Here is a 13018-nt window from a genome sequence, read left to right as displayed (position 1 = left end):
CAACGGTTTGATCACTGGCTCACTCAGGCGCCATTCCCTTTGTATACAATCCTGGGATTAGCTCTTTCTAAGGCTGTCTGATGGATAACTTCCTAATCCTGTTTGCCATGGAAATTCCTGTGGGACAATCCGGAAAATGGCTGGGAAAAAAAATCATAGAAGGAAGCCCATCAAATCTGCTCCAACCACAATCCCATCCAGGCCCTATCCATGTAACCCCACATATTTACTCTGCTAATCCCTCTAACCTATGTATCCCAGGACACTAAGAGACAATTTAGCATGGCCAGTGCACCTAACCTGCACACCTTTGGATTGTGAGAAGAAACTGGAGCACTCAGAGGAAACCCATGCAGACACAGGGAGAATGTGCAGACTCCACAGATAGTGAACCAAGCTGGGAATTGAACCCAGGTCCCTGGCGCTGTGAGGCAGCAGTGCTAACCGTTGTGCCACCATGCCACCCAGAGTAAATTATCACAGTGTGTAGCTTTGGCCTCTCTGTCACTACTATGTATTCAAATAGGATTACTTTTTTTTTCCAATCCAATTGTGCAAGTACCCTTTGATTTAGACCTACAGGGTTTACTGTATGAATAAACTAGTTAAAGAAGGAAAAAATAATAAGTCAACCTTCATATGTGAACCTAGATAATGATTGTCGACTCTGGAGTTCTCTCCTCCAATAGGCTGTAGGCGCTGAGACAATTGGAGCTATCAAGATTGAAATCAATAGATTTGTGTTAGGTAAGCCGATCAAGTGTTGTGGCACAATGGATAGCGTTCCTGCCTCTGAGCCAGGTGCCCTGGGTTCGAGTCCCACCTCAGGGTTTGCTGGCCAAGGAAGGTGTGTCCACATAAAGCGACTAAACAGGTTGAGTATCAACCTGCAAATCTATCCATTCGCCAATGGCTGTAAGAGCAGGAGAGATTCCAGGTCAGCCATGTGATGGAAAGGAAATTGGAGCCACAAACATCACGATCTAAACTGTGCGTGGCACAGTGGCATAGTGGTTAGTGCTGTTGCCTTGGAGAACCCAGGGATCTGGGCTCAATTCCAGCCTTGGGTGACAGTCTGTGTGGAGTCTGCACATTCTCCCCGTGTCTGCATGGGTTTCCTCCAGGTGCTTCGGTTTCCTCCCACAGTCCAAAAGACATACTGGTTAGGTGCATTAACCATGCTAAATTCTCCCTCAGTGTACCCAAACAGGCACCGGAGTGTGGCGACTAGGGGATTTTCACAGTAACTTCATTGTAGTGTTAATGTAAGCCTACTTGTGACAATAATAAATAAACTTTAGAACATTTAAAAGTGCATGTTGCCACAGCAACGTGGTCTTCCTGGGTGGGATTTTCCAGCCACGTTCGCTCCAACGCCATGGAAATTTTCTGGTCAGGTTTTTCTGTGGCTGGAAATTCCTGCCCGAGGTCAACGGACCTTTCCATGGTCCACTCATTGCCCACACAATTCCCTTGGTAGGCAGAACAGGAAAATTTGCCCCCCTGAGTGAACTGTAACACTATTGCCAAGCGTATCAATGAATATGGATAAATGGAGCTCAAGTGTATATCAGTGATAATGTGATCGAATGGCTCAAAGGGCTGAATGGCCTCCTCCCATATCAGGAGGAGGGAAAAGAATGCAGACTACGTAATATTAACAAAATGTATATTGAGAGTTCTATAGGAAGACAATCTTCAGTCAGTGAATCGACTTGTCATCCCTGCACTGTTGTTGAAGTGTAATTCAGTTTTCTACCAATAACTTGGGGAATAAAGAAGGACATTTTACAATGAAATGAATTGTGGGCAGACCACCAATGTCTAGGCTCACATCCAATGAGCACTCAATGAGCTGAAATATTGGCGTGCAGTCAACGTGGTGAAGCCATGTGGCTAATGCAGCAGGAGACAAGATTGGCAAAATGATAGCACTTTTGTAAAGCAGTCACGTTAGTTTCTTTTATTTGCACACACTGATAGAGCAGGCAATGGATTCCACAATGAAACACCCCAGTAATTCTCTCTTCCATATTCTTCTGCTGGGGAAAAGATACAAAAGTCTGAGATCACCCAGACAAGAGCAGCTTCTTCCTTGCTGCCATCAAACTTTTGAATGTTATTAAGACTTTTGAATATTATCAGCTTTATATTAAGTTGATTGTTCTCTACACCCTAGCTCCGACTGTAACACTACATTCTGCACTGTCTCCTTTCCTTCTCTATGAATGGTATGCTTTGACTGTATAGCACGCAAGAAACAATACTTTTCACTGTATACTACACTGGTGACAATAATAAATCAAATCAAATCAAAAAACATACGTGGGTTAACTTCTTTCCTCATTCCACACTCTGGGGGAAGGCAGTGGCATTATGGTATTGTCACTGGACTAGAAATCTAGACACCTAGAGTAATGCTCTGGAGCCCCAGGTTCGAATCCCACCATGGTAAATGGTGAAATTTGAATCTAGAACTTGATGACCCTGAAACCATTATCAATTGTTGTAAAAGCCCAATTTGGTTCACTAATGTACTTTAGGAAAGGAAATCTGCTGCCCTCACCTAGTCTGGCCTTCATGTGACTCCAGTGCTCCAGTAATGTGGTTGACTGTCAAACGCCCTCAAGGATGGGCAAAAATGCTGTGCCAGCCAGTGGCACCCATATCCCATTAACAAACAAAAAAAAGTGCTTTGGAATGATATACCGTATAATACATGATGGGCAGAATTTTCCTGTCTCACCCACCTCAGGAATCATAGCAAAGGTCCATTGACCTCAGTCGGGATTTTCCGGCTTTGGGGCGAACGTGGCCAGAAAATCCCACTCGATGTATTAGTATGCAATAAAGTAGGAGTGGCTCTTCCTCAGGGTTACTCAGAGGTCTCTGGGGTATGGAGCACAGTTGTGCCATTTCACTGTTAATTCACCCCCTACGTAAGACTCTAATTTGGTGAATTCAAGAGATTTTAGCTGATTGCAAATTGCTGAGGTAATTTGAAGGACAGTCATAATGCATGAGGATGAGTGAGTGAACATCCTGAAATTGGGGGTGAGTTGGACACAAACACTTTTATATTTTATTTGTTACTCCTTTTTAATTATCACTTTACTTTTTTATTATTTTTGTTCAGCAACTTCTTTCTTTATATATGTCAACTTTTTAAAAAAGAAATCATATTTAATGTTATGCCAAAACTTGTTCAACCATATTTACCATGGCTAATCCATCTAACCTACACATTTGTTGGACACTAAAGGGCCTCTGAAGCACTTTGAGATATCTCAGGGTGGCACAATATTGAGCACAGCTGCCTCATAGCGCCAGGGACCCAGCTTCAGTTCCAGCTTTAGGTGACTGGCTGTGTGGAGTCTGCATGTTCTCCCAGTGTCTGCATCGGTTTCCTCCAGATGCTCCAGTGTCCCTCCACACTCCAAACAGGTGCAGGTTAAGTAGATTAGCCATGGTAAATGCATGGGGTTCTGGTGATACCGCAGTTGAGGTGTGACTGGCCTGGGTGGGATACTCTGTTAGAGAGTTGGTGAAAACTTGTTGGGCCGAATGACCTCCTTCGGCACCAGAATCAAAGAATCCCTACACCAAGTGTGCACTGGCCTGGGCCCTGTCCCCATAAACACACATAGTGATCCTGCTAACTTCCCTGACACTTACTGGAAGACAATTTAGCATGGCCAATCAGTTTAAGCTGCACATCATTGGACTGTGGGAGGAAACCGGAGCACCTGGAGGAAACCCACATAGACCCAGGAAGAACATGCAAACTCAATACAGTGACCTAAGCCAGGAATTGAACCCCTGACTCTGGCGCTGTGAGGCAGCAGTGCTAACCACTGTGCCACCGTGCCGCCCATGTAGAATTTCTATTGTTCTACGTGGCAAGAAACTATTTAAATGCAACACATCCCTGATAGTATTTTGCAGGTTTATTCCAGTACCTATGCCATCTACATCCCAAGTATTTGGATTTCACATGGACAGTCATTTTTATGTCCCTGAGTTTATGGACAAGAGTCAGTTGCTGATCTAAATGAGTTACTGCTGCTGATCTAAACTGTGCAGCCCTGTTGGATGTGAAATGAAATTAAGAAACAGGAAGGAGTGCAGGAACAAGACAAGGCCCCTCGAGCCAAATCCAGGTCTCAATTAGATTAGGATTGATCTGTATCTCAATTCTGGTCTTGATTCCATTAAATTGGTTTTGTCTTTTGTATCTGACTGAGGTATGAAAGTGCAAGCTATTTCGCTCTTGGGGAATAACATAGATTCCAAGAAAGTATCTAATTAAAAAAAAACTGGGTGAGTCTTACTGGAAGGTGGCTTGAATGTAGTGGGTGGAGACAGCAACTGCAGGGAACATGTGGAGAGTTTAATTGAAGGTGTTAAGGGGAGATGGCGGAAGTGACTGGCTTCATGAGATGTAATAGAGATATTAATAACAAGATGAATGTCTTGCAGGAGATAAGTGTAAAGACAGTGGCTCAGAAACTGGGCCACGTTCCTTGTGCAGGGTGCACTGCCCCACACAGCAAATTGGTCCTCCAAACAGATTAGAGTAATCCTGGTGGGCTACGGGCGTGGACCCACATTCCCAGGGACATGGCGCATGCCTGATAAGGCAGGGAAGATAGCTTGGACCTTGACCAAAGTACTCCTATGTGAGAGGGCATGGAGGGCGATCAGAACGATGGCAGTTTCCAGTGACGGTCCACTGTTTTAACGCGGAGCTGCGGGAAACACACCAGTTCACCTTGGTTTTCACTACAAGGAGAATGACCTCCTTCTTAAGTGGCACAGTAGTTAGCACTGCTGTCTCGCAGCTCTAGGGACCTGGCTTCAATTCCCGGCTTGAGTAACTGTCTATGTGGAGTTTGCACATTCTCCCTGGGTCTGCGTGGCTTTCCTCCAGGTGCTCCGGTTTCCTCCCACGCTCCAAAGATGTGCAGGTTAGGTGGGATGCTAAATTGACCCCTAGTGTCCCAGGATACGTACGTTAGAGGCATTAGAGGGGTAAATATGTGGGGTTACGGGGATAGGGCCTGTGTGATTGTTGTCGATACAGACTGGATGGCCTGAATGGTCTTTTTCTGTACTGTAGGGGATTCTATGATTAGGTGGGATTTTCTGTCCCCCCATTCCCGCTGCCCCTCAACCATCCCCTCCCACCTTCCAGTGACATATTTTGCCTTTGGTTTGAGGCAGAATCTTCCAGTCCCACCGATGATGTCAATAGCTTTTTCCCATGGTTTGTATCTTCTACAGGGGAACTCTCCGTGGAGGTCACTATTGGTGGGATCATAACTTTCTGCTGCTGGTGATGGGGTGGACAGTGGTGGTCGGGGCGGTTTCACATCGGTGTGACTGAAAGAGATCCCACCAGCAGGAAGGGCTGGGAAATTTCAGCCATTATATGCAAATACAATAGGCCCTACGATTCTTTTTGTACATCTATCACTGTGTGGCCAAATTCCTCTCTAGTTCGATTTGCAAGTTTGCTGACAACACCACCATAGTGGGTCGGATCTCAAACAATGACGAGACAGAGTACAGGAATGAGGTAGAGAATCTGGTGAACTGGTGTGGTGACAACAATCTTCCCCTCAATGTCAACAAAACAAAGGAGATTGTCATCAACTTCAGGAAGCATAAAGGAGAACATGCTCCTGTCTACATCAACAGGGACGAAGTAGAAAGGGGTGAGAGCTTCAAGTTTTTGAGTGTCCAGATCACCAACAACCTGTCCTGGTCTCCCCATGCCGACACTATAGTCAAGAAAGCCAACAAACACATCTACTTTCTCAGCAGACTAGGGAAATTTGACATGTCAGCCAAGACTCTCACCAACTTTTACAGACGCACCATAGAAATCATTCTTTCTGGTTATATCACAGCTTGGTATGGCTTCTGTTCTGCCCAAGACCGCAAGGAACTACAAAAAGTTGTGAATGTAGCCCAGTCCATCACGCAAACCAGCCTCCCATCCATTGACTCTGTCTGCACTTCCTGCTGCCTCAGCAAAGCAGCCAGTATAATTAAGGAACTGAACATTCTCTCTTCCATCTTCTTCCATTGGGTAAAAGATACAAAAGTCTGAGGTCACATACTAACTGACTCAAGAACAGCTTCTCCCCTGCTGCTGCCAGACTTTTGAATGGACTTAACTTTCATTAAGCTGATCTTTCTCTACACGCTAGCTATGACTGTAACACTACATTTGGGACTCTCCCATTTCTTTCTCTATGAACGGATATGTTTTGTCTGTATAGTGAGCAAGAAACAACATTTTTCACTGTATACTAATATATATCACCATAATAAATCAAATCAAATCAAATCTAACAGAGGTTTCGGGTGCAGCAACAACAACTTATGACTATATAGTGCCTTTAACGTAATAAAATATCCCAAAGAGCTACACAGAAGGATTATTTATCAAGATATGATACTAGCCAGATAATTGGGGTCAAGTGATCAATCGCTTGGTGAAGACAGTAGGCTCCAAGGTGTGTCTTAATGAAGGGAACTGTCACACAGAAAGATTTAGGGAGGGCCTGTGGGGCCTAGACAACTGAAGGAATTGGCAGCAAAGGGGAAACAGTTAATATCGGGGATGTTCAAGAGGCCAGAACTAGAGGCCCTTGCTGCCTGTGCAGGACCCTAACTAGGGAGCTGGTTGGCACTCTTCAGGTTCAGAACGAGTGCTGCACTAACTGAACTCTCAGACACTTGTTTTATGGTATTAAAATAAGCTCAGTGCCATTCAATCAATGGCGGTTTACCAATACAGTGGTTTTAAATTGTTAATGTTTCTTTTTTATTAATCCAAATGTCACTTCTAAGTATTCTCAGTATTGAGGAATGGAAATATGTCAATCTTGATTCAATCTTGAGTCTGTTTCACCATTCAGCTGATCTCTACCTAAATTCTATTTACCCATCTGGGTTTTGAAATTTTCTATTGGTCCAGCCTCTAATTAGCCTTTTGGGGAAGAACATTCTCGATTTTCTTTTATGAGATCCATTTTGTATAATTAAATATCTTCTCTGAATTGATTTTAACAATACACATTAGAGTATATGAATTAGGAGTAGGAGTAGCCCCTCGAGCCTGATCCACCATTCAGTAAGACCATGGCTGATCTGACTGTAACTTGCCTACCCCCAATAACCTTTTACCCCAAAAGCCTCACAAATGAAGAATCCGTTTAGCCCTGCCTTAAAATTATTCAAAGATCCTGCTTCCATTTTTTTTAAAGAAATTCCAGAGATGCACGATCCTGTGAGAGAAGAAATTTCTATCCTCTGTCTCAAATGAGCAACCCCTTATTTCTAAACAGTGGCCCAAAGTTCTAGATACTCCTACAAGAGGAAATTTCCTCTCCACATTCGCCCTGTCAGCACTCCTCAGAATCTCAAAGGTTTCAAAGGTTTTAGAATCAATTCTTTTAGCTTTCCTAATTACTTGCTGTACCTGCATACCAGCCTTTTGTAATTCATGCACAAGGACACCTCGATCCCTCTGCAATTCTCACCATTTAGACAATAAGTTTTATTTTATTCTTCTTGCCAAAATGGACAATTTCACATTTGCCTACATTATTCTTCATTTGTCAGAGTTTTGCCCACTCACTTAACCTATCTTTGTTCCTGTCTGTAGCCTCCTTACACTTTGGCAACAATTTCTTCAGTCCTTTCATCCAAGTTATTTATATAAACTTTAAAAAGTTGAGGTCTCAGCACTGATCCCTGTGGCACACTGCTCATCATGTGATATTTTTATTTGACAAAACTTTTGGATTTTTTTCTATATATTTATCTTTACATTCTTTCCTTTCCCCTTCCCTTTCTTCCACCATTTTACCTGACACATTTGGTTTAAAAATGTCATCAGTTCCAACAAAGCTGTTCTCTGCTCTACAAACAGAGTGAGAAGGGAAGGGTTATTTCTGCTGGGTGTGCAGGCCACAGAATCCCTACAGTTCAGAAGGAGACCATTGGCCCACCGAGAATATACCGACCACAATCCCACCTAGGCCCTATTCCTGTAACCCTGCACATTTACTCTTTTAATCCCCTGACACTAGGGTCAATTTAGTATGGTCAATGCACCTAACCTGCACATCTTTGGACAGTGGGAGGTAACCAGAGCTCCCGGAGGAAACCCACGCAGACATTGGGAGAAAGTGCAAACTCCACACAGACAGTGACCTGAGGCCAGAATTGAACCTAGGACCCTGGCGCTGTGAGGCAGCAGTGCTAAACACTGTGCCACTGTGCCGTCGGTGATGAAGGATCATCAATTGTCACAGGGGGTGAGGAGAGAGGGTCGGAGAGATTTCTGTATTGATCAAGTGGGTTGTTGGAGAATAAAACTTGTTGCCACGGCGAGTAGCTATGATGGAGATCATTGCGTACTTATCACAGAATCATAGAATCCCTACAGTGCAGAAAAAGTCCATTCGGCCCATTGAGTCTGCACCAACAACAATCCCACCCAGGCCCTATCCCCGTAACTCCACATATTTACTGGAATAATCCCTCAAACCTATGTATCCCAGAACAGTAAGGGGCAATTTAGCAAAGACAATCAACCTAACCCGCACATCTTTGGAATGTGGGAAGAAACCGGAGCAATCGGAGGAAATGCATGCAGACACAGGGAGAATGTACAAACTCCACAAAGACAGTGACCCAAGCCGGGAATCGGACCCGGTCCCTGGAGCTGAGAGGCAGCAGTGCTGACCACTGTGCTATCTTGCCGCCCAAACTTTAAGCACAGAGGAACAGAGCAGATGCTAGGCCTGCAATGACAAAACACACACCTTACTTCAATTCCATGAAAATTGATTGATAATTAGGAGTGAACTTGTGGATCATCTTTTGTTTTTTACTATTGGATTACCTATAAAGAAGTAGGAACTAATTAGCTGGGAACTAATTGTGTGTAAGAGTTCTAATTAAGAGGCCACATTTTAATGCTGCGCTAAAAATTGATGTGATGTTTAACAGAACCAGTTCAAACTGGTCCTTCTATTGTACAAGGCATCACGGTAGGTTAAAGGACTGGATTTTCCCAGCCCTTCCCACCAGTGGGATCTTCCAGTCTCAACAAAGACAACCCCCACCTCCCTCCCCTCCCGGCCTGCCGTGATGGCTCCCTGGTGGTGAGGTGGGGGGAACCATGCAAAATGCTAGAGATCTCAGCAGGACTGGAAGATCCCGCCAGCGGCCAATAGTGAGCCACCTCCACCACATGGAGGAAGGGGGAGTGGGGAGTTGTGGGGGGGAGGGGTAGGGATTGGGGAGAGAGTGGGGGGGTGGAAAATCCCAGCCGGAGAGTTCTGATCTTTTCAACATTGATCTGTGATCTGGGAGCCAAATGACAACAAGAACACAAAGCTCCTTGACACCAATAATCCAGTTAACAGTATTCTGTATGGATCTGGAGTGGCAGGATCCTGCATGGACAACCTCCGAGACCTCTTCAAAAACCTCACAGCCCAAGTGATCAACACGTAGGATAAACATTCAGATCAGGTAGCAGAGGGTTAATCGTAAAAGGAACAGCTGGAGGCTACAATGGGGTGATATTCAGCTTTCTCTGATTGAGTAAATCAAGTTGAACTAAATGGTAAGTTCCATAATTACCTTGTGATCTACTGTAAGATAGCTATGTGGTATTTATGTGTGCTAACAGCTTCATTGAAAGGACTTTACATTGGTCCTTCTATTGTACAAGGCATCATGGTAAGGTGAGTTCCCTCCTTGCCATATGTTCCTGGAAACCTACTCAATCTGACAGTCAGGCACTGAACTCATGAAGGCACAGTTCATTGGAGCACTAATGTGTGGGGGCCAATCATCACTGTCCACACTAGGTAGGAACAGGGGTAGAGTATCCACTAATAATGGCGCTGAATATGTTGTCATGGGTTCCACGCAGAGAACTGGAAGTGAGCAATCAGAATGCTTGCCTTTTAGATATGCTCCTTATTAAAAAGCACGGAAATCTGGGCTTCGAGACATGTAGAGGGCCCCGAGACAATTTTCCGGTACCAACTGACTGCTGGCATCTCTCACTCACTCGCCCACTGGCTTAACCAAGTGCCTGTAAAGAGACTACGGTACGCCATTCACAACACTGGCAATGATTACATTTGTTAAAGGTTATTGTGTGGTCAGAAGGATTACGAATATACTCCAAACCTCACAAAAATATTGTTATTCACTGCTGGCATTTCCTGTGCCCTCCTTCCCCCTTTCAACTTGACCCTCTGCTGCAGCCCTGTGAATAAGTCACCAAACTGTCCACCTAAACAGTGAGCACCCTGTGCATTTACACTGAACACTCACAGACATCGATTCTCCATGTGTAATGAAATAAAGAACTTGTTTTCTTTTAAAACTCTGTTTTTATATTCATCTGTGGGACATGGATGTCGCTGGCTGGCCAGCATTTATTGCCCATCCCTAGTTGCCCGAGGGCAGTTGAGAATCAACCACATTGCCGTGGCTCTGGAGTCACATGTAGGCCAGACCGGGTAAGGACGGCAGATTTCCTTCCCTGAAGGACATGAATGAACCAGGTGAGTTTTTTCCGACAATCGACAATGGTTTCATGGTCATCAGTAGATTCTTAATTCCGGATATTTTTTCATTGAATTCAAATTGCACCATTTGCCGTGGCGGGATTCGAATCCAGGTCCCCAGAACATTATCAGGATTAATAGACTAGATAAATCCATTAGGCCAGCGTCTCCCCACTACCAACTTTCATACCCTCAGGACATCCCAGAATGCTTTACTACCAATGACGCACTTTTGGTATTTAGTCACTGCTGTAATATAGCAAATCGCTGCAGCCAATGAGTGCACAGCTAGCTCCCACAAATAGCAAGTGGATAATCTGTTTTAGTGATGTACTGGAAGAATAAAGATCAACCATGGCATCTGGGAGAAGTCCTCTTCAAAGAACCCCCGCAATCCTCTTCTTCAGTCGTTCAAATTATCACAGGCAATTTGAGATGGGCAATAAATGCTGACCTTGTCAGCAACACTAACACCCTGTGAATGAATCAATAAACAATGCCCTGTCAAGGTAGGTGGGGCCTTGGTTTCTCATCTGATCTGAAAGACAGCACCTCTGACAGTGCAGCACTCCCTCGGTGCTCTGCTGGAGTGTCCGCCCAAATTATGTTGCTCAACTCCCTGCAGTGGGACTTGAACCCACAACCTTCTGAGTCAGAAGCAAGAGTGCATCCAGCTGAACAGTAAGGCACTGTTAATTTTCATAAATAGAAGTCTCTGGGCTAATGTTGAGAAATTTCCTGAGGCGCTGATGCCAGGAACGTGGAGATCCTGCCCTTAACTGATTAGAAACTCAGCTTTAAATAAAGGGTATAAAAGAAATATTGGAAAATGGAATCTAGTGCATGGAATGGCTGGTGTCCCTTCACCAAAACTGATTTATTTACAATGGTTTGCAATACTCAGGAGGGTCACAGAACAGAGTATTCAGCCTGAGTGCCGGTGACCTCAACACTCCACATTATACGGCTCCGTAGAGCTTGCTGATTGGGCAGTCTTATCAGGCCTTAATTTTAGCATTCAATCCAAATAAACAAAATCAAATTAACTTAGGGACAACTCAAAAAGGGCAGCTCCCTAAAAGGAGGGGACCCCAAAACAAAACGGAAAGGAAACTTAAAACATCAAATTAAAATGTGATTAAAGGGGTCAATAATACACCCCAGCCCCTGCGGTGCCCAGCAAGCATGGGAGGTATTAATGATGCTCTCGGACTCCCCTTCCAGGGACACCCGGCTGCGAATAGAGCCGCGATAGAAGGGCAGACAGTCAGGTTGGACGATCCCTCGATCGCCCCCTGCCTGGATCTGTAGATGGCCCAGCAGCAGGTTCATGAGGAGGTCCTCTTCCCGATCCACCTCCCCACCCTCCCAATTCGGGTGCCCGTAGATCAGGAACGTGGGACTGAAGTGCAAACAAAACTTCAATAAAATGTTTTTTAGAAAATTGAAAAAGTTGTGCAGCCTGCAACACATAGCGTAGACATGGTCCATGGACTCCACAAGGTTGCAAAAAGGGTACACTTGGGAGCCCGTGAACCAGTACAACCTACGAGTCTATTGCACCTGGTATTCCCAGGTGGTCTCGCATCCAAGTACTAATCAGGCCTGAGCCAGCTTAGCTTCCGAGATCAGATGAGATCTGGCATTTTCAGACTAATATGGCCAAAGGCAAGGCTTTAGTTATGGAACTGATACTCCAGTAGTCCCAAATCATTGACCTCATTGAAGTCATTAGACCACATTTATACAGGATATCATTGGGAAATGGGAGAGAATGGGGGTTTCAGCATGAACTAAGATAATGATAAGAGACATAAACTGTGCGAACTGAACGTAGAGAGAGAAAAAGCAGAGTGCCAGCATGAACTGGGATAAGATGGGGGAAGGAGACCACCTCCGCTGTCCATGTTGTGAAATTTTGAATGCAACCTACAAACATTGAGTATCAACCATGTCACAGGTTGGTAGCACTTTCAAATCTCACACCACTGGGTGGCACGGCAGCACAGTGGTTAGCACTGCTGCTTCACAGCACCAGAGATCTGGGTTTGATTCCTTGCCTGGGGTCACTGTCTGTGTGGAGTCTGCACATTCTCCCCATGTCTGCGTGCATTTCCTCCGGGTGCTCTGGCTTCCTCCCACAGTCCAAAAGATGTGCTGATTAGGTGCATTGGCCATGCTAAATTCTCTCTCAGTGTACCTGAACAGGTGCTGGAGTGTGGCGACTAGAGGGGATTTTCACAGTAACTTCATTGAAGTGTTAATGCAAGCCTACTTGTGACAAATTAGTAAACTTTTTAAAAATTTCTTTTCACTGCCCTGAGCACATGATCACATGAACCAGACTGCCACCCCTCTGCAGTTTTTTTATTCATCCATGGAACATGGGCATCGCTGGCTGGCCAGCT

General features: G+C 44.8%; 1 long non-coding RNA gene and 1 pseudogene across 1 annotated transcript in view; one reads left to right on the top strand and one right to left on the bottom strand.

The window, feature by feature from the left end:
- The window catches only part of LOC145360201 (uncharacterized), a 148236-nt gene that overhangs the window by 69560 nt on the left and 65658 nt on the right, over positions 1-13018 (top strand). The window lies entirely within an intron of this gene.
- Positions 12162-12280, bottom strand: LOC145360333 (5S ribosomal RNA; annotated as a pseudogene).

Source organism: Carcharhinus amblyrhynchos, chromosome 30 (assembly GCF_965287045.1).
Source record: "Carcharhinus amblyrhynchos chromosome 30, sCarAmb.v2.hapA, whole genome shotgun sequence".
NCBI classification, from domain to species: domain Eukaryota; kingdom Metazoa; phylum Chordata; class Chondrichthyes; order Carcharhiniformes; family Carcharhinidae; genus Carcharhinus; species Carcharhinus amblyrhynchos.
This window is presented reverse-complemented; position numbering and strand designations above follow the sequence as displayed.